Source organism: Hypanus sabinus, chromosome 19 (assembly GCF_030144855.1).
Source record: "Hypanus sabinus isolate sHypSab1 chromosome 19, sHypSab1.hap1, whole genome shotgun sequence".
In the NCBI taxonomy this organism is placed as follows: Eukaryota; Metazoa; Chordata; class Chondrichthyes; order Myliobatiformes; family Dasyatidae; genus Hypanus; species Hypanus sabinus.
Genome location: NC_082724.1, coordinates 66,045,242 through 66,064,381, shown reverse-complemented (window position 1 = coordinate 66,064,381; position 19,140 = coordinate 66,045,242). Strand labels below are relative to the sequence as shown.

Genomic DNA, 19,140 nt, shown 5'->3' with positions numbered 1-19,140 from the left:
AAAGCTTGGCGACACTTGCACGCTGCCCTCTGCAATCCTCAGACTGTGTTGGTTGTTGACGCTTCTCACTGTATGTCTCAATGTACATGTAAAAAATTAAGGTGGTATTGTAGTGGCTTGAGTTTGTTTTGATAGTTTTAAAACCATATTAAGCCCACTACAAAACCACCCTAACAAAAATAATGTTCATCCGACTGATTCCTAGAATAACGCAACTATTGTGTGAGGAAAGATTGGATCTGCGTTCATTATAGTTTGAAAGAATGAGAGGAAATCTCAGTTGAAACTTACAAAGTTCTGACTAGGCTCAACAAACTACATGCAGGAAGTCTGTTTCCCCTGGCCAGGGTGTGTCCAGTTCCAGAGAGCACCAAACAATCTGCTGGAGAAATTCAATGGGTCGAGCAGCATCTTTTGGGGGTGTGGGGGAAGGAATTGTTGACACTTATAGGGTTGAAACCCTGCAAGAGGACCCAGGACTCACTGGAGGCTAAGGGAAGCCTGATAAGATTATTAAATTTTGAGAGACATGAATAGAGTAGCATTTTTCCCCAGGGTCAAAATATCTGTTCAAGACTGCTTAATGTCAATTCCTGTACACAAATGTAAGGAGAAAAAAATTGGTACTCCGGATCCAATGCAGCAAAAAAATACACAAAAGATAAAGAACAACAATAATAATAATAATTTTAAAACACAATAAATATAATTACATAAGATAGCTTACATCCATTCATTGTACATCCATAAAGTGAGACTGGACTCGATATTAAATGCCTGTTTGGAAATAATAAAGTAGTGATGGAGTTAGTGGGCGGAGGTGTTGATCAGCCTTACTGCTTGGGGAAAGTCACTGTTTTTGAGTCTGGTCTAATACTAGAGGGCATGCATTTAAGGTGAGGGACAGGGAACAAAAGTGCAGACTATTATCTAAATGAGGAGAAAATTCAAACATCAGAGGTGCAGAGGGATGAAAGGAGACCTCGTGCAAGATTCCTACAAGGTTAATTTACAGGTTGAGCCTTTGTTAAAGAAGGCAAATGCAATGTTGGCATATATTTCAAGGGGAATAGAATATAAAACCAAGGAGATAATGCTGACACTTTATAAGACACTAGCCACTCGACACTTGGAGTATTGTCAATAGTTTTGGGTCCCGTATCTCAGAAACGATGTGTTGTCATTGGGGAGAGTCCAGAGGAAGTTCACAAGGATAATTCCAGGAAGGAAGGGGTTAACATATGAGGAGTGTTTGGCTGCTTTGGGCCTGTACTCACTGAAATTTAGAAGAATGCAGGGTAAATCTCATTGAAACCTACCGAATGTTGAAAGAACTGGATAAGATGGATGTGTAGAGAATGTTTCCTATGGTGGGGGTATCCAGAGCTAGAGGATACAGCCTCAAAATTGAGGGGTGACTCTTTAGAACAGAGGTAAGGAAGTTTGTTTTTTAGATAGAAAGTAGTGTATCCTCGTGTTTAATCTGTGGAATGCTCTACCACAGATTGCAATGGAAGCCAAGTCTGTGGGTATATTTTAAGGTGGAAGTTTATAGTTTCCTAATCAGTCAGGGCATCAAAGGATATGGCAAGAAGGCAGGTGTATGGAGTTGAGTGGGATCTAGGATCAGCCATGGTAGAATAGCGGAACATTCAATAAGTTGAATAGCTTAATTCTATTCCTAGGTCTTATGGTTTTCTCCCACCCACACAACCACACAAACAGTCCTTCAATTTGGGACTGGCCCTCAAGCCTCTACCGGACTTGCAGATAATGGGCCTCCAACTTCCCCAGTGGACTTCGGACTCGTAGACCCAGGGCTTCAGCCAATGGACTTCAACTTCTGATCGACCCTTAGCCATCAATCTTTGGTATTGGCCGCAGGACTAACCGATGATGGGACCCCAAACTCAGGCCTCGATCTCCAAACTCATCGATGACTGGTCTCCAAACCCAGTCGTCATGCTCCAAATTTATTCTGTCCAATGACACTGTCAATAACATAGTGACCTGTTCTACACTTACCTGGCTCTGACAACCAAACACACTTACAAAACTTGAACTTTAATGAGGTTGGCTCAAACTGGAGATAGCAAACTCTCAGTGAAACAAACTAAAGAAACTGTGCTCCTGAACCACTCAGGGTATTCGGGGGAGGGTTAAAGTGATTAGTAGATAGAGTGTTGCCAGAAGCACTGCCAGTGGATCTGTAAAACGCAGCCATGTCCCATAAGGCAGGAGATCAGTTTCATGCTTCAGGGCTAATTTACTGCAGTTATCAAGCAACAGTGGTGATTGGATTTCAGGCTGATTATAGTACATGTCACCATTATTCCAGATATACAACCCTGCAAAATCACTCCCTCACTAAATGACGGAAAATGTATTTGTGTTATAGTATAAATGAATCACAGTGACAGCTTATTACCGGAACTGGGCTGACTTGGTGCAATTAAAATCATCTTATTAAGTACTCCAAAAAATAGATATATAGATCTATATATAATAGATATATCCATGAAACTCACTCTCTCTCTCTCACACACACACACACACACACACACACACACACACACACACACACACACACACACACACACACACACACACACACACACACTTTATTAGCAGGAGTTAGCAGCTGGTCTCAGGAAAGGGATTAAATTCCAATGATTACATCAGTGTCTCCATTGTAGTGCAAACTGTGATTGTATTCAGATGGAAGAATTCATCTCTCCATGCCAAGTTAGTCAGTTGTCTATCTGAAATAAGACATGCTGAGCCTATCACTACTTCGTAGTTTTGAGTTTCAGCCTAAGTGGAAAATGATCTTGAGACATGATATCTCAACATTTCAATCTAAGTATTTCAAAGTATAATGAGGGAGAGGAGACAAAAGAGAAACAGGCACGCATGCATTTAAGTTCGCCAATAGTCGTGTTTTTTTTCTCTCTCGCACACGTGCAAACATGCGAACATACACTCTTAGGTATTAGGTACACCTGTACAGCTGCTCATTAATGATCAACCAATCATGTGGCAGAAGCTCTATGCATAAAAGCATGCAGACATAGACATAGTCAACAGGTTCAGCTGTTGTTCAGATCAAACGTCAGAGTGGTTGGGAAGAAATGTGATCTAAGTGATTTTGACTGTGGAATGGTTGTTGGTGCTAGACAGGGTGGTTTGAGAATCTCAGAAACTATTGATCTCCTGGGATGTTCACATGTACACAACAGTCTCTAGAGTTTACAGAGAATGGTGCAAAAAAGTTAAAAAAAACATCCAGTGAATGGCAGTTCTATGGGCAAAAATGCCTTGTTAATGAGAGAGGTCAGAGGAGAATGGCGAGACTGGTTCTTGCTGACAGGAAGGCGACTGTAACTGAAAAAAAATCACCTGTTACAACAGTGGTGTGCAGAGGAGCAACTCTGAATGCATGACATGTTGAACCTTGAAGTGGATGGGCTACAGCCACAGAAAACCATGAACATACATTCAATGACCACTTTATTAGGTACAGAAGGTACTTAATAACATGGCCACTGAGTGTAGGTGTCCATATGAACATGTGCACACTCATGTCAGGCACGTGAATCCATATAGACATAGATATATTTCTGAACACTTACGCACAAGAACACACACACACACACACACACACACACACACACACACAAACAGGTACATGCATAGACAGATGTACAGTATCCAGGTATGTACATAGATGCGTTCATGCACTCTCTTGAACAAATGCATGCACTCAAAAACACGTACGCAAGCAAGCACACAATCACACTTTCTGACAGGCATTCCCACACAGTGACACACATGTACACACAGAATTGTAGTTCCCAGATGGACTCACGCAAACATAAGCTTGTTGTAGAACTGAGAATGCACGTACTCAGACACACAAATGAAGATAGGTATGTGTGCATTCATTCACATACACATCTTTCAGCAGGCTGACGTGATCAGTATGAAGTGAATCTCTTAGAAAGAATTACATTGACTATTGCATTGTGATAATGGAATGAAAAGTGATGCAGGTGGAAAAGAGGCAATGATCTGCTGATAGAATTTAGAAATTAATTACAAAGTCTGAGAAAACTTATGATATAGAAACTTAAGAATAATAAAGCTCAGAGTGAGGTGATTTGACTAATCTGGCTTTCAATCAATCTTACTGCCTTTCTTTACCTTTTAGTATATTTGTTCATTTACTTCTTTCATTTCCCCTTTGAAAATTATTTAACACCACACTTCCAGATCATAACAACTTCATGCCCCTCCCCAAGCTCTCCATGCTCAACTGAGGCTGTGGCCTGCAACGCATGGGCTGCTGGAATAAAAGAAATAAATAGTCCAGGCCTTGGAACTGATACAGGAGTAAAGGATTGGAGTCACAACTTTATTCTGGAGTCTTGGAGAGTTTTATAGTCCTTTTAGTTCTCAGTTACACGGCAGGGGTTTTAGAATCAATATGTTCCTGAAGCTTTTAACTCCCCCAAAGGGTAACAATCAACTTCCATGGTTTTCCTTTCTTGATCTTTTTTTTATCTATGTTTAGTTATTTAAATCTTTAACACTGTCAATGCAATTGACAGTGCTGGATGGAGCTGAAATCAGCAGAGATGCAATGTGTATCAGCAACTCTGTATCTTGTTCAATGGCCTTTGGAGAGACCCTCCATTGGCTGAGGTTGACATGAATGTTGTATCCTAGCTGTTTATGTGATATGCAACCCAGTATGCCAGCTGGAGCAGTATGATATGGAGAGCAAGCTGCTGCCCATGCAGCAGGCTCCTCCTCTCCATGCAGCTGATGAATCCAAAAGAATGGCAGACACCGGAAGAGTTTGGCACCAAAGGTTGACAGTCGGCATTAAACTCCACATAGGACACCTGCTTCCTCGGCCTATGTCAGACCATTAGTTTGCCTCGTCCCAGCAACATATTGGTATGTTTTTTTTCTGGTCTCCTTCAATCTTATTGATATCTTTCCTATAGTTAGGTGACCAGAACTGAACACAATACTCCAATTAGGCTTTACCAAAGCCATATATTACTTTAACTTAACATCCCATCTCCAGTACTCAGTACTTTGATTTGTGAAGGCCAATGTGCCAAAAGCTGATTCCTGGTTTATGAATCAATTTGTGGAAATTTTCCTCTTCTGTGTTAGAATACACCAAGGCACCACCTTCCATCTCAGATGAATAAAAAGATCCTATGGTACTTGTTGTGGATATGACCTGTTATACAACAGAACTATAAATTAAAAAACACTAAAGACTGGAACTAAGTTAACAGGGGTTTTCTTTACTTATGGAACCCGAACTGAACACATATACAGATCAATACGTGCCTAATAGCGCATGCTCAATAACATGTTACTACGCATAAAATAGTCCCATATTATACAGTAGGCTATATGGTACACTCCTTCCCTTTTAACAGTGTATCAACTGCTTGGTTTTTTTTCCGGGGGCATTATGCTAAACAAATACTGTATGGGTACCCTTAATATACAAATGCCCATCAACTGTTTAATTAATAATAATATGAAATTATAACAAAGTAACGTAATAATAATAATTATTATTATGTCTCTGGAGGGGCCTTCTCTGCCTCTCCGGGTAACGTCTGCCCTGCAACGTTTGATTTGGGGATTGAGTCTCCACAGGTACATCAGGTGGGTTCTCAGCACTGATGTCAGGCTTATCTGTGGGCGAGGCTGATGTGGTCACATCAGGAGTGTTTGCTTCTATGTCTGGGGAGTCAGGGCAAGATGTTGTTGTGTTTTCCACCAACCATTCAGGATCTGATCCACATGACATGCTTCTGTGTCATGGGAGTCAGGGCAAGGTGTTGTGAGTTTTTCACCTGAGCATCCAGGAGTTGATCTACATGATATCTCCATACATTCTCTCCCATCAGTGGCCCATCTATGGCGGAAATTATACCTGGCTGCCACTTTTCAGTCCGATAATCCCGTGCAAGAACTGACTATCCCACATTGAAGCTCCGTGTTGATTTAGCATTCAAGTGTTTGAACTGTCTGTTCTCTACATCACGCTGTACATTTGGTTTGAGAAGATCCATGCGGGACCTCAGGTTCCTGTTCAGAAATATCATCTCTGGTGTCTGGTTAGTGGTTGTAAGTACTGCATTACGATAGGCAAGGAGGGAGTTGTCCATCTTGTGTTGTAGTGGTCGATTTTCGCTGTCCCTTGCCTTAAGGGCTTTCTTGAACGTCTGTACAAATCTTTCTGCCAAGCCGTTTGTGGATGGATGGTAAGGAGCCGATGTAAAGTGTTTGATTCCATTACTCTTCACAAAACTTTGGAATTCTTCAGAGACAAATTGTCGTCCATTGTCTGTGTAGATTTGCTCTGGTATGCCACTCCTGGCGAACATAGCCCTCAGCATTGTAATGGTGTAATGGTCTTTTCCGTTGTGGTTGTCTTCATTTTGATGACCTTTGGCTATTTGGAATGTGCATCAACAGCAAATAAAAAGATAGAGTCCATGAATCATCATGACCAAGATGGCGGAGCGACTCGGTTTGCAGTGGCCTCTCCGGAGTTGATATCTGTTATTTGTCAAGCGGGGTTACATGCACAATCTTAATCTGATGAAAAATGGACGTGCGAGCACGGAGGAACATCTGAAAATTTCCTAGGAAGGCCTCATTTGTTGCTGCTCCTGTTGTGAGGTCCAGGTCTCTCCTGAGAACAACAGGCTCCCAGTCCTCGGGGTCGCGTTGCCGGTGGCCATTGGCGGGGGCATCGTAGTGCACCCAGCAGAGGATGGTGCTCAGAGAGGCTGTGCCGGAGGGGATGGTCGGAGGCTCAACGGACTTGGAGTCCACTGCGGTTGGGGTGCTTTCACTACGTGCTGCGTCTGTGAGGCTGGGTCCGACGGAGCTTTCATTGTGTGCTGCGTCTGCAAGGCTGAGTCCGGCACCATGGAAGTCCATAGCAGGGGTACTCCCTTCTGCCCCCTGCGTGGGATGATGAGTCTGTCGGTACCCTGAGGACTTGTGGAAACTCTGTGGTGGTTTCTTATAGTCTTTTAACATCTTTGGACTATTTTTACCGTGCCCATGGTCTTTTTTTTTTATCAATTATGGTATTGTCTGCACTGTTGTAATTATATGTTAACTATAACTACATGTAACTATGTGGTTTTGTGTAGGTCTTGTAGCTTTAGTTTTTGGTGTGTTGGGTGGTAGAGTTGGTCTCTTCACTTAGTGTGTCTGGGTAGTCTTGTTTTGTCTGGTGGGTTTAGAGCTCCTTTTCGGGGAATGCGCAGCAGCCTCTCTGGACTCTGGATTTGGGGATTACCAAACATTATGTGAATTTTCTGGTGTAGTCTGTCTGGTCATGTGCTTTTATGATATCATTCTGGAGAACGTTGTCTCATTTGTTAACTGCATTGCATTTGTGCAAAGTCAATGTGCGCTCGGTGCCATGGTGATGAGGGCCACTCTCACGGATGGAGAGGGGTTTGTGGTGTGTGTTCTGGATCTTTTGACATCCAGAGCAGTTCTTGGTAACGTCCTCAATTTGCTTATCGATTCCTGGCCACCACACATAGGCATGGGCAAGAACTTTCATCTTCATAGTACCCAGGTGCCCCTCGTGCAGTTCCTCCATCACTCTGGTGCGTAACTTGGGAGGAACCACAACTCGTAAGCCACACATTAGTGTTCCCCGACATACTAAAAACTGCTCCTTCCTCGCTGAGAAGGCTGAAAACAGTGTGTTACCCCACTCTGGCCATCCCTTTGCCGTGATGCCATACACTTTTGACAACATAGGGTCACTGCATGTTTCCCTTTCAATGAGGCTGTTTGTTACTGGTAATTGTTCAAGTATTGTGGTATGAAAGATCTCTGCTGAGTCCATTTGTGTAGATATCTCTGAAGTGGGCAGTGGTAACTGTGACAAACCATCTGCGTTGCCATGTTGCTTGGTCCCCTTGTGTTCAGTGTCATACCTGTGACCTCCTAAGAAAAGAGACCATCGCTGTAGCCTTTGTGCTGTCATCACTGGAACGCCTTTTCTTGGGATGAAGATTGACACGAGCGGCTGATGGTCAGTCAACAGGGTAAACTTTTGGCCATACGGGTAGTGACTGAATTTCTTGACTCCCCACACAAGGCTTAGGGCCTCTCTGTCAATCTATGCTGAGTTGCGTTCAGCTGAAGTTGGTGTTCTTGAGGCAAAGGCTATTAGTCTTTCAGAGCACTCTAGAAACTTGTGCGATAACACAGCTCCTATCCCATGGGACAAGGCATCACAAGCTAGTCGGATAGGTAAGGAGGGGTCAAAGTGCGCAAGCACCCCATCTGAAGTTATGAGTCATTTAGTTTTTCTTGAAACTCCTTCTCACAGCTCACAGTCCATTTCCATTGTGTCCCTGCCTGTAATAATGCATTTAGTGGGTGCAGGACTGTGGATAGGTTATATAAGAACTTGTGGTAGTAGTTCACTAGACCAAGATATGCTCTCAGTTGAGACACATTTTCAGGTGGTGGTGCCTTAAGCTCCGCTTCTATCTTGTCTTGACACATGTGTAAAGCATCCTTGTTGATCACATGCCCACAGTATGAGATTTCCTTTTTGAAAAACTCACATTTCGGTCGATTAGCTCTGAGCCCATATTCTCGTAACCCGGTGAGCACTTGTTCAAGGTCAGAAAGATGTTTGTCGTTACCTTTGCCGGTGACAATGATGTCATCCAGGTAACGCTGAGTCCCTGGAATCCCCTGCAGGACCTGGTCCATTGCCCTTTGCCAGATTGCAGGCGCTGAAGCTATCCCAAACACCAACCTGTTGTACTGGTAAAGTCCTTTGTGTGTATCTATTGTCAGGTATTTCTTGGATGCATCATCGATTTCCATTTGGAGATAAGCCTGGGCCAAATCAATTTTTGTGAAATGTTCCCCTCCTGATAGGGAAGCAAAAATATCCTCAATACGAGGTAGTGGATACTGTACAGTATGGAGGACTGGGTTAACAGTCACTTTAAAGTCACCACGTATGCGCACCTTGCTTGGTTTTCCTGGTTCTGTGCTGGAGGTTTCCATCATCAATAGGCGTGGCCCATTCACTCCAATCCACCTTTGACAGGACGCCAGTCTGCTCCAGGTTTGTCAGCTCAGCCTCTACTGTAGGACGGATTGCATATGGTACTGGTCTGGCTTTGTGAAATTTTGGACATGCATTTTCCTCAATCTCAATCTTTGCCTTCATGCCCTGGACTGTTCCTATTTCCTTTCATGAACACTTCCTCAGAGTCAGCAAGTATTTGTGACTGTCTCTCAGACGTAGCCTTGCTGTCCTCCTTTGCTGACACATCTAGTGCCTTGATGATGTGCCACTCCAACTGGATTTTCCTGAGCCTTCACATCCCAGCAACGGTGGTCCTCCTTTTTCCAGTACATAGAGGTTCAGCTGCTGTGTTTTACCTCCGTGGGTCACTGTCACTTTAATTTTACATTTGGGATGCACTTTCTGTCCTGTGTTAAGCCTTTAGCAGTAGTTTAGTTCATTTCAGAGGTACGTACGACAACAGTCGTTTGTAGTCGCATACAGAGATCACTGTTAAGGCTGAGTCTGTGTCCAATTCCATTTTCAGTCTCACGCCTGTCACTTGTGTAGTGATCCATATTACTCTTCGATCATCTTTCTCTTCCACGCTGTGAAGTGGCAAGCATGTCAATTCACTTTTGTCTGAGTCATTTTCGTCAGAATTGCTTTCTTTCATTTTGTGTACATTGTTGTATTTTCCTTTCTGGGGTTTCTTGTTTCTCTGTATTTTGCCCTTCCCCTGCTATTTAGCTTTGCATACTCTGCCAGTGTGACCCTTTAAACCAACAACCATCAGGGTCATGTGACTTGTTCCCACAACAGTAACATTTCTTTCCTTCATTTCTGCGCAGTGACATTTTATTCGTAGCCTATTCCAGAGATCTTTGTTCTATCTCTGAAGCACCTCGTGCGGCTGTTTCCAATGATATTGAGAAGTTTAGCGCCTTCTTGAATGTAAGGTCTTTTTCACACAGGAGCTTCTTCTGGGTGGTTTCACAGTACACATTAGCCTACCCCTCAATACGTCTGATAGACCAGATCCAAATTGACAATGTTCTGATAATTTGCACAATTCAGCATATATTCAGAAATGCTTTTGTTTTTGCTCTGACTCCCATTGTAAAATTTAAATCTTTCAGTAATGACCAGCTGTTTGGGGTTTAAATGCTGTTGGAGGGTGTCTACTATTTGCTTGAACGTTTTATCAGCTGGCTTTTCAGGGGTTAACAACTGTGTAATAACTGGGCTTTCTTTTCATCACTAATATGGTTAGCATCACAATATAACTCCACTCTTTCAATGTAATATGCCCAGTCTTCAATGCCACTATCAAATGTTGTAATGGTTCCAATTAACACCATCCTTGTTGTGTTAATTTATCCTTGTTATGTGAATTTAGCCCCAGTCCCTTGTTTTCTTTTTGACTCACTTGACCTTTTTTTTTGCTAGCGTCATGAGCATACTCTGGCTAGATGTGTGTGTCGCCCCTTTTTTCTTCTCCCTTCTGAGGCAGGCAGACCCTCAGCCCTGGGGTTCAGTGCCGGCTGTGGTCTCGCCTGGACGCACCGCGGCTCTGACTGTGTCTTTCAGTCTCCCGACATTCCTGACTCTGGCTGAACTCCCACTTCCTTCCAATTGCCGTTATCAATTAAAACATGGCATTCCAATACAATGTACAGTAGGTCCATTAACCTCGTCACCAATTAGTTGTGTATGTGACCGGTTACACAACAAAACTATAAATAAAAAAACACTAGAGACTGGAGCTAAGTTAACAGGGGTTTTCTTTACTTACAGAACCTGAACTGAACATACATATCTACAGATCAATATGTGCCTAATAGTGCATACTCAATAACATGTTACTATGACATAAAATAGTCCCATATTATACAGTAGGCTATATGGTACAGTACTACTATGAAGAAGGGCAGGGGTTTTCTTACTAACATCCTGATCAGTATTTATCTCTCATTCCAAGTCTCTTAAGAACAGCAGGCAATTGGAGTGTAATGACATTGCTGCTTGTGGCAGACTGTTACGTGTGCATTGTGTGCCTTTTTGTCCAATACTGCATTTCAGAAGTAGCTTACTGAAGATAAATAAAAACAAAAGCTTATCTATAAAGCAGCATTAACATTGCAAAGTACCTCTAAGCCCTTCACTGGGCATTACAAACAAAAATACACAATAAAGCAGAATCAGGAAGATTTTCAAACTCTTGCTCAGATCTTGGGTCCTGTTGCAGTTGGTGAATCACTTTACACCGATGGCCGTTTAGTTGCTGACGCTGACTGTAAGGGGTTTGTATGTTCTGCCTGTGACTGTATGTGTTTCCCCCTTGTGAGCCAGTTCCCTCTAATATTCCAAAGACGTAGAGATTAGGGTTAGTGAGTTGTGGGCATGGTAAGTTGTCAGGCAGCACAGCAGAATCCTCAATGATTTGATTTCATGCAAAATGTTGCATTTCATTGTAAGTTTCAATGTTTTGATGTGCACATGACAAATAGAACTAATCTCTTTCAGATTTTTAGGGGCACTACATACTGTTGCCTGACATTGTTTGGATAAGTGGGTGATTCCTGTGGCAGACAAGCCTGATGACTGCAGTGCAGAATGTGACAGAATGATTTTATGGAAGTCTTTTCCACTTGTTGCTTTTTCCTGGAGAATTTTATTGGTATTGATGTTGGTTTAATAATGTCACGTGGTCCAAGATAACATGAAAAACTTGTCTTGTATGAACCAGCCTCCCTTTTATGGACTCTGTTATACTTCTTGCTGTCTCAGTAAGGCAGCCAACTTAATCAAAGACCCCACCAACCCTGGACATTTTCTCTTCTCCCCTCTCCAATGCAAAATCTTGAAAGGATGTGCCAGCAGTTTCAAATTCAGCTTCTATCCCTCCTGCACAATAAGATGGATTACTGACCTCATAATATACTTCATTATGATCTTACACTTTGTTTACATGCATTTTCTCTGCAGTTGTTGCACTGCATTCTGCATTGTATTGCCCTACTTCAATGCATTGTGTAATAATCTGATCTGGTTCCCTCATCCTTTTTGAATGGAATGCTTTCTGTGTGCAGCAACAATGACATAAAACATGAGGTAGCCCCATACCTCTCTCAAGCTCATTGACTGATACTCTGTGGTCAATAGATATGGTGTTTTAGGAGTTCTTTAAAAGAGGAAACAGATAGATGGGTTTAAGGAGAAAATCTAAAGCATAGGGTATTGAGGGAGAAAGGCAAGGTCATCAATAGTGGATGAGATTTGATGTGAGAATGACTGAGAGGCAAAAATTGGAAAAGTGGAGATAGTTCAGCTGTGATAGAGGTCTGAAGACGTTTCAAAGGTATGGAGGTCCTTAAGGAATTTGATGACAATTTTTAAATTATTGTGTTGTATGAAAGGAGAGAAGGTTAGCACTCCCCTTGATAAGGATGGAAGGGGCCCTAGTGGCCTTACAACACACAAATGGTTAAGGCATTGCCATCTACTTAGTGGCATCTAAATATAATTATAAAATTTTTAAATTATTAACTGGAACAATGGGGAAGGAGATGAAGAGTACGTGGTGTCAAAGTCAAGATCATTGCCATATGTACAAAGCACAGATGCAATTAAAAACTTACTTCCAGCAGCATCGTAGGCACAAAACAGCAGATACATCACATTCGCAAGAGAAAAACAAAAATTAATCATGAACACAAGAGATTCTGCAGATACTAAAAATATTGAGTAACACACATACAATGCTGGAAGAATTTAGCAAGTCAAACACCATCATCAGCATCAGTCCTGATGATGGGTCTCAGCCTGAAATGTCGACCGTTCAATCCTTTCCATAGATGCTGCCTGACCTGCTGGGAGGTTCCAGCATTTTGTGTGTTGCCCATCAATTATATACATTCTACAAGAAAGAATACTGTTAGACAAAAATACAAAGTCCATCATAGAGCAAAGTAATCATAGTGTTGCGGAGGTACAACTCCGGTTGTACCATTTGTACCATGAGGATACAGACAGCAGGGTTCTGTGCAGAACTATAAACATACTGGGAACATGATAGCAGTGCATTGGAATAGCTGATCACAGGAAACAAAGGCAGAGTTGAGGGTGTTGGTGATCATTAACTAAGGCAGGGATAACAATAGATGAAGTACTAAAGCCTTAAAAGAGAGTATAACAGTTATGACTACTCATAGAGCCTTCCTGCCCACCGCAATGCAGTTTGCATACCAAGCAACAATGCAGCTTGTCATGAGGCTGCCTACTGCGCATCTGTAGAATGAACTGAGCTTAAATGTGCAAAGTAACCATGAAAGCACCAGATACTTTGCTTCCCATTTTCCAACTTGTAAGTAAGCTTCTGAAAGGCTCCCAGATCCATAGGACTGCTTTAGCAAAGTGATGTTGGGCAGGGTGATAGGGTGATGGTGGTGGTAATGAGAGGATTGGGGTCAGAGAGGGAAAGATTTGCTTGCAGGGAACCCTTGGTCATCGATTCTTCATTAATAATGAAACTATGACTGTTAATGGTTGTCATTTACTGAAGCTAGAACATTGAAGGGACAAAGTATAGAACCTTTACTCAAAGCTATCCTTGTATAATGTGTAAAGTTGTTTTACATTTTCTTTCATTGCTCTGTTAAACACAAATCTAGTATAAAAGACAAACATTTCAAGATTGTGTGAGCCATGGTAACATAGTGTAGTGCTATTACAGTTCAGGGCATCGGAGTTCAGAGTTCAATTCCAACATCATCTGTAAAATGTCTGTACATCTTCCCTGTGGAATGCCTAAGTTTTCTCTGGATGCCTCAGTTCCTTCCCACAGTCCAAAGACATACCGGGTAGTAGGTTAATTGGTCATTGTAAATTGTCCTGGGAAGGGCTCGAAGGGCCAGAAGGGTCTGTCCCATGTTGTATCTCAATAAATGAATAAAGACGCAAGATTGTTTATTATCATTCTTCAGTACACAAGTGTAAAGGAGATCAGAATGATTGTTAATCAGGATCTGATGCAATAACAAAAGCACAATAAACAAAAAGAATACAATAAAAAACCCAATGAATATAAATATAGAAGCAATCGTATAAAATACATTTCAATTACTGCAGATGGAACATACAGAGTGATTGGCAAATAGCCACTTATTCAGGAAAAATTATAATTTCCAAAAGAGAATACAAATTTTCCTAACAGAATATTGAGCAAGAAATGAAAAGGTCAAACAGTATTGCAGCAATGTATGTGCCTCTGTTTGCAAATGAGATAAAGCACCCATTGAGATTCACAGTGTCTGTTTAACACAGTTTGTAGTCTATACACTTCAGCTTTGTTCAGGTTGATAAATATGGAACTAATTTTCTCGTAGGCTTCCTTTGCCCAGTAGGAGCATGAATAGAAAGAAAGGACAGCACATGGAATTGGTTTCAGTAATAAACTCCTTCTGAGATGGACTTCAGAAGGTTTTCATTGTAAGTTACAATGTGAAAGAAGAGGCGCTTCCTGCCTAACAGTCGACACATATTGAAACCAGATTGCCTAGAGCTCTTCTGATCTCTGGTTCACTTCAGATGCATCACAGACACACTGTCTTAAAACAGGCCTTCATCACTTCTGAAAGAATGATTGAATTCAGTAGCATCTCATTGAATCTTTTAACACTTTCACTGCCACATTCCTTGGGGAACAATTGAATATAAGATTCAAGATATTTTGGTGTCATTTCCAGAACCCAAGTGTAAAGAAGGTTGTACTGACTTGCAAAGTAATTTTAAATAGGTAAGACAGCATCAAGACAACAATTTCAGCAGATCTGCTTCTAGCTTTGATCTTAACCTTCTGAGACCTAAATGTGAATCCAGGCAGTGGGGTCCTCATCAATTTCCTCATCATTCTCAGGAGAGTCAAGTTTTGAGAGTTCCTCCAGGATTGAATACAGGCCAGGGAAGGCTACAATGTGTGCTGGAGATAATTCAAGTAAAATGCTAAATTGACATCTTTGAAGATGAGTACAAAAGATATTGTGGTGCTATTTGAAAGAGTAAGCAATTTTTCAAGTTACTGTGCCAAGGTTCTTCATTCAAGCAGCACTGCACAAAAAAAACAGCTGATATTTTATTTACCTGAATAGCAAAATTCAAAAAGTAATCCAGATGAAGGGTCTCAATAGAAAATGAAAACTCTCTATTTTGCTCCATTGGCACTGAGCTCCTCCAGCAATTTGCATGTTGCTTCAGATTATATCCTCTGTGCCCTCTTGTGTCTCAAAATTCAAACCTTAATGTGTGCAGTCAACATCTGCACTTTTTGGCCTTCTTATCATTGCTTGCTAAATTCCTGTGGGCCAACTTCATTCTCAGCTTCTGCCATAGAACCATAGAACATTACAGCACAGAATCAGGCCTTTTGGCCCTTCTTGGCTCTGCCGAACCATTTTTCTGCCTCGTCCCACTGACCTGTACCTGGGCCATATCTCTCCATACACCTCTCATCCATGTACCTGTCCAAGCTTTTCTTAAATGCTTAAAGTGAGCCCGCATTTACCACTTCATCTGGCAGCTCATACCACCCTCCCACCACACTCTGTGTGAAGAAGACTCCCCCCATGTTCCCTTTAAAATTTGCCCCCTTCACCCTTAACCCATGACCTCTGTTTTTTTTTTACTTCCCCTCTAGCCTCAGTGGAAAAAGCCTGCTTGCATTCACTCTATCTATACCCATCATAATTTTATATACCTCTATCAAGTCTTCCCTCATTCTTCTATGCTCCAGGGAATAAAGTCCTAACCTATTGAATGAATGAATTTAGAATGAATTGAGAATGAATGAGAAATTGTTATGGGAAACAGGGAAATGGCAACAGAATTTAATGCATACTTTAGATCTGTCTTCACCAGGGAGGACACAAGCAATCTCCCAGATGTATGGATGGGCCAGGGTCATAAGATATCAGAGGAATTGAGACAGATTGACATTAGGAAAGAAACTGTGATGAGTAGACTGGTAGGACTGAAGGCTAATAAATCCCCGGGTCCAGATGGTCTGCATCCGAGGGTTCTAAAAGAGGTGGCTCAGGAAATTGCGGATGCATTGGTAATCATTTTCCAATGTTCCTTAGATTCAGGATCAGTTCCTGAAGATTGGAGAGTGGCTAATGTTGTCCCACTTTTCAAGAAGGGAGGGAAGGAGAAAACGGAGAACTATCGCCCTGTTAGCCTAACGTCAGTCGTGGGGAAGATGCTTGAGTCCATTATTAAGGACGAAATAGTGGCACATCTAGATGGCAGAAATAGGATTAGGCGGAGCCAGCATGGATTTACCAAGGGCAAATCATGCTTGACTAATCTGTTGGAGTTTTTTGAGGGTGTAACAAGGATGTTAGACGAGGGTAAGCCAGTAGATGTTGTGTACCTAGATTTTCAGAAGGCATTCGATAAGGTGCCACATAGGAGATTGGTGAGTAAAATCAGAGCTCATGGCATTGGGGGCAGGGTTTCAACATGGATAGAAAACTGGTTGGCAGATAGAAAGCAAAGGGTAACAGTGAATGGGTGTTTCTCAGACTGGCTGGAGGTGACTAGTGGGGTACCACAGGGCTCTGTATTGGGACCACAGCTCTTTACGATTTATGTCAATGATTTAGATGAGGGCATTGAAAACTATATCAGCAAGTTTGCTGATGATACTAAACTGGGTGGCAGTGTGACATGCGAAGAGGACGTTAGGAGAATACAGGGAGACTTGGATAGGCTGAGTGAGTGGGCAGATACTTGGGAGATGTCATTCAATGTGAATAAATGTGAAGTTATCCACTTTGGAAGCTGGAACAAGAGGGCAGAGTATTGTCTGAACAGTGTCGAGTTAGGTAAGGGAGAAATGCAAAGAGACCTAGGAGTCCTAGTTCACCAGTCAATGAAGGTGAATGAGCAAGTGCAACAGGCAGTGAAGAGGGCAAATGGAATGTTGGCCTTTGTTACAAGGGGAATTGAATACAAGAGCAAGGATGTTCTTTTGCATTTGTACAGGGCCCTGGTGAGACCACACCTGGAATATTGTGTACAGTTTTGGTCTCCAGGTTTAAGGAAGGACATTCTGGCAATTGAGGAAGTGCAGCGTAGATTCACTAGGTTGATTCCTGGGATGGCAGGGCTGTCTTACGCAGAGAGATTGGAGAGATTGGGCTTGTACACGCTGGAATTGAGGAGATTGAGAGGGGATCTGATTGAAACGTTTAAGATAATTAAAGGATTTGATAGGATTGAGGCAGGAAATATGTTCCAGATGTTGGGAGAGTCCAGTACCAGAGGGCATGGATTGAGAATAAGAGGTCAGTTATTTAAAACAGAGTTGAGGAAGAGCTTCTTCTCCCAGAGAGTTGTGGAGGTGTGGAATGCACTGCCTCGGAAGACGGTGGAGGCCAATTCTCTGGATGCTTTCAAGAAGGAGCTGGATAGATATCTGATGGATAGGGGAATCAAGGGATATGGGGACAAGGCAGGGACTGGGTATTGATAGTGCATGATCAGCCATGATCTCAGAATGGCGGTGCAGACTCGAGGGGCCGAATGGTCTACTTCTGCACCTATTGTCTATTGTCTATTGTCTATTCAACCTTTCTCTCTAACTCAGTTTCTCAAGTCCCAGAAACATCCTTGTAAACCTTCTCTGCACTCTTACAACCTTATTAATATCCTTCCTGTAACTCAGTGACCAAAACTGCACAAAACTCCAAATTCGGCCTCACCAATGCCTTATACAACCGCACCAAAACATTCCAACTCTTATATTCAATACTTTGATTTATAAAGGCTCTCTTTACAACCCTATCTACCTGTGATGCCACTTTTAGGGAATTTTATATCTGTATTTCCAGATCCTTCTGTTCTACTACACTCCTCAGTGTCCTACCATTTACCTTGTATGCTCTACCTTGGTTTGTCCTTCCAAAGTGCAATACCTCACACTTGTCTGTATTAAACTCCGTCTGCCATTTCTCAGCCCATTTTTCCAGCTGGTCCAAATCCCTCTGCAAGCTTTGAAAACCTTTCTCACTGTCCACTACACCTCCAGTTTTTGTATCATTAGCAAATTTGCTGATCCACTTACTACATTATCATCCAGATCATTGATATAGATGACAAATAACAATGGACCCAGCACTGATCCCTGTGGCACACCACTTGTCACAGGCCTCCACTCAGAGAAGCAAACCTCCACGATCACTCTCTGACTTCTCCCATTGAGGCAATGTCTAATCCAATTTACTTCCTCACCGTGTATACCTAGCAACTGAATCTTCCTAACCTCCCACGCAGGACCTTGTCAAAGGCCTTACTGAAGTCCATGTAGACAACATCCACTGCCTTCCCTTCATCAACTTTCCTGGTAACCTCCTCAAAAAACTCTAATGGATTTGTTAAACATGACCTACCATGCACAAAGCCATGTTGACTCTCACCACACAACCTGTCTATCCAAATACGTGTAGATCCTTTCTCTTAATACTCCTTCCAATAATTTACCTACTACCAACGTCAAACTTACCGGCCTATAATTTCCCGGATTACTTTTAGAGCCTTTGGTTTATGGACTTCACTAAAGACAATACTTTTTCATTTACCAAAACAAATCAAAATTTTTTTGGATAGGACTCCCAAGACGATGCGGGATAGGCTACCAGAAACATTGTGGTTAATTTGCTGAACTCTTGAAGTCTGAATAAATGTTCTGGAACTCTAACTCATCACATTAGCTGAGAAATTTAAATTAATTAACTAAATCTACAAGTAAACAGCTACTTCACACCCGCTGATCATGGAATCAGTGGTCAGCTGGTGGCACAGTGACATCAGTGCCGGACTCTGAAATGGAGGTTCCCGGGTTCAAATCCAGATGGGCCATTCCTGAGTGTGCTTTACATCCGTGCCGGGTTGAGTGTTGAGCTCGCAACTCGACCTGCAAAATGTCTCTGTGAGGAGTGGCGCGCCACACAGTCTTTCGTTCCACGCCTTGTAAGGCA

The 19,140-nt window shown here is 42.2% G+C and overlaps 1 protein-coding gene and 1 non-coding gene across 8 annotated transcripts in view; both read left to right on the top strand.

Annotated features, from left to right (window-relative positions):
• LOC132378004 (ubiquitin-like modifier-activating enzyme 1) overlaps positions 1-19,140 on the top strand; it is a 416,994-nt gene that overhangs the window by 304,924 nt on the left and 92,930 nt on the right. The gene's annotated exons all lie outside the window — the stretch shown is intronic.
• LOC132378186 (U6atac minor spliceosomal RNA) lies at positions 12,509-12,635 on the top strand. Its single transcript, XR_009506915.1, has one exon. It is a non-coding gene; the product is annotated as a U6atac minor spliceosomal RNA (small nuclear RNA).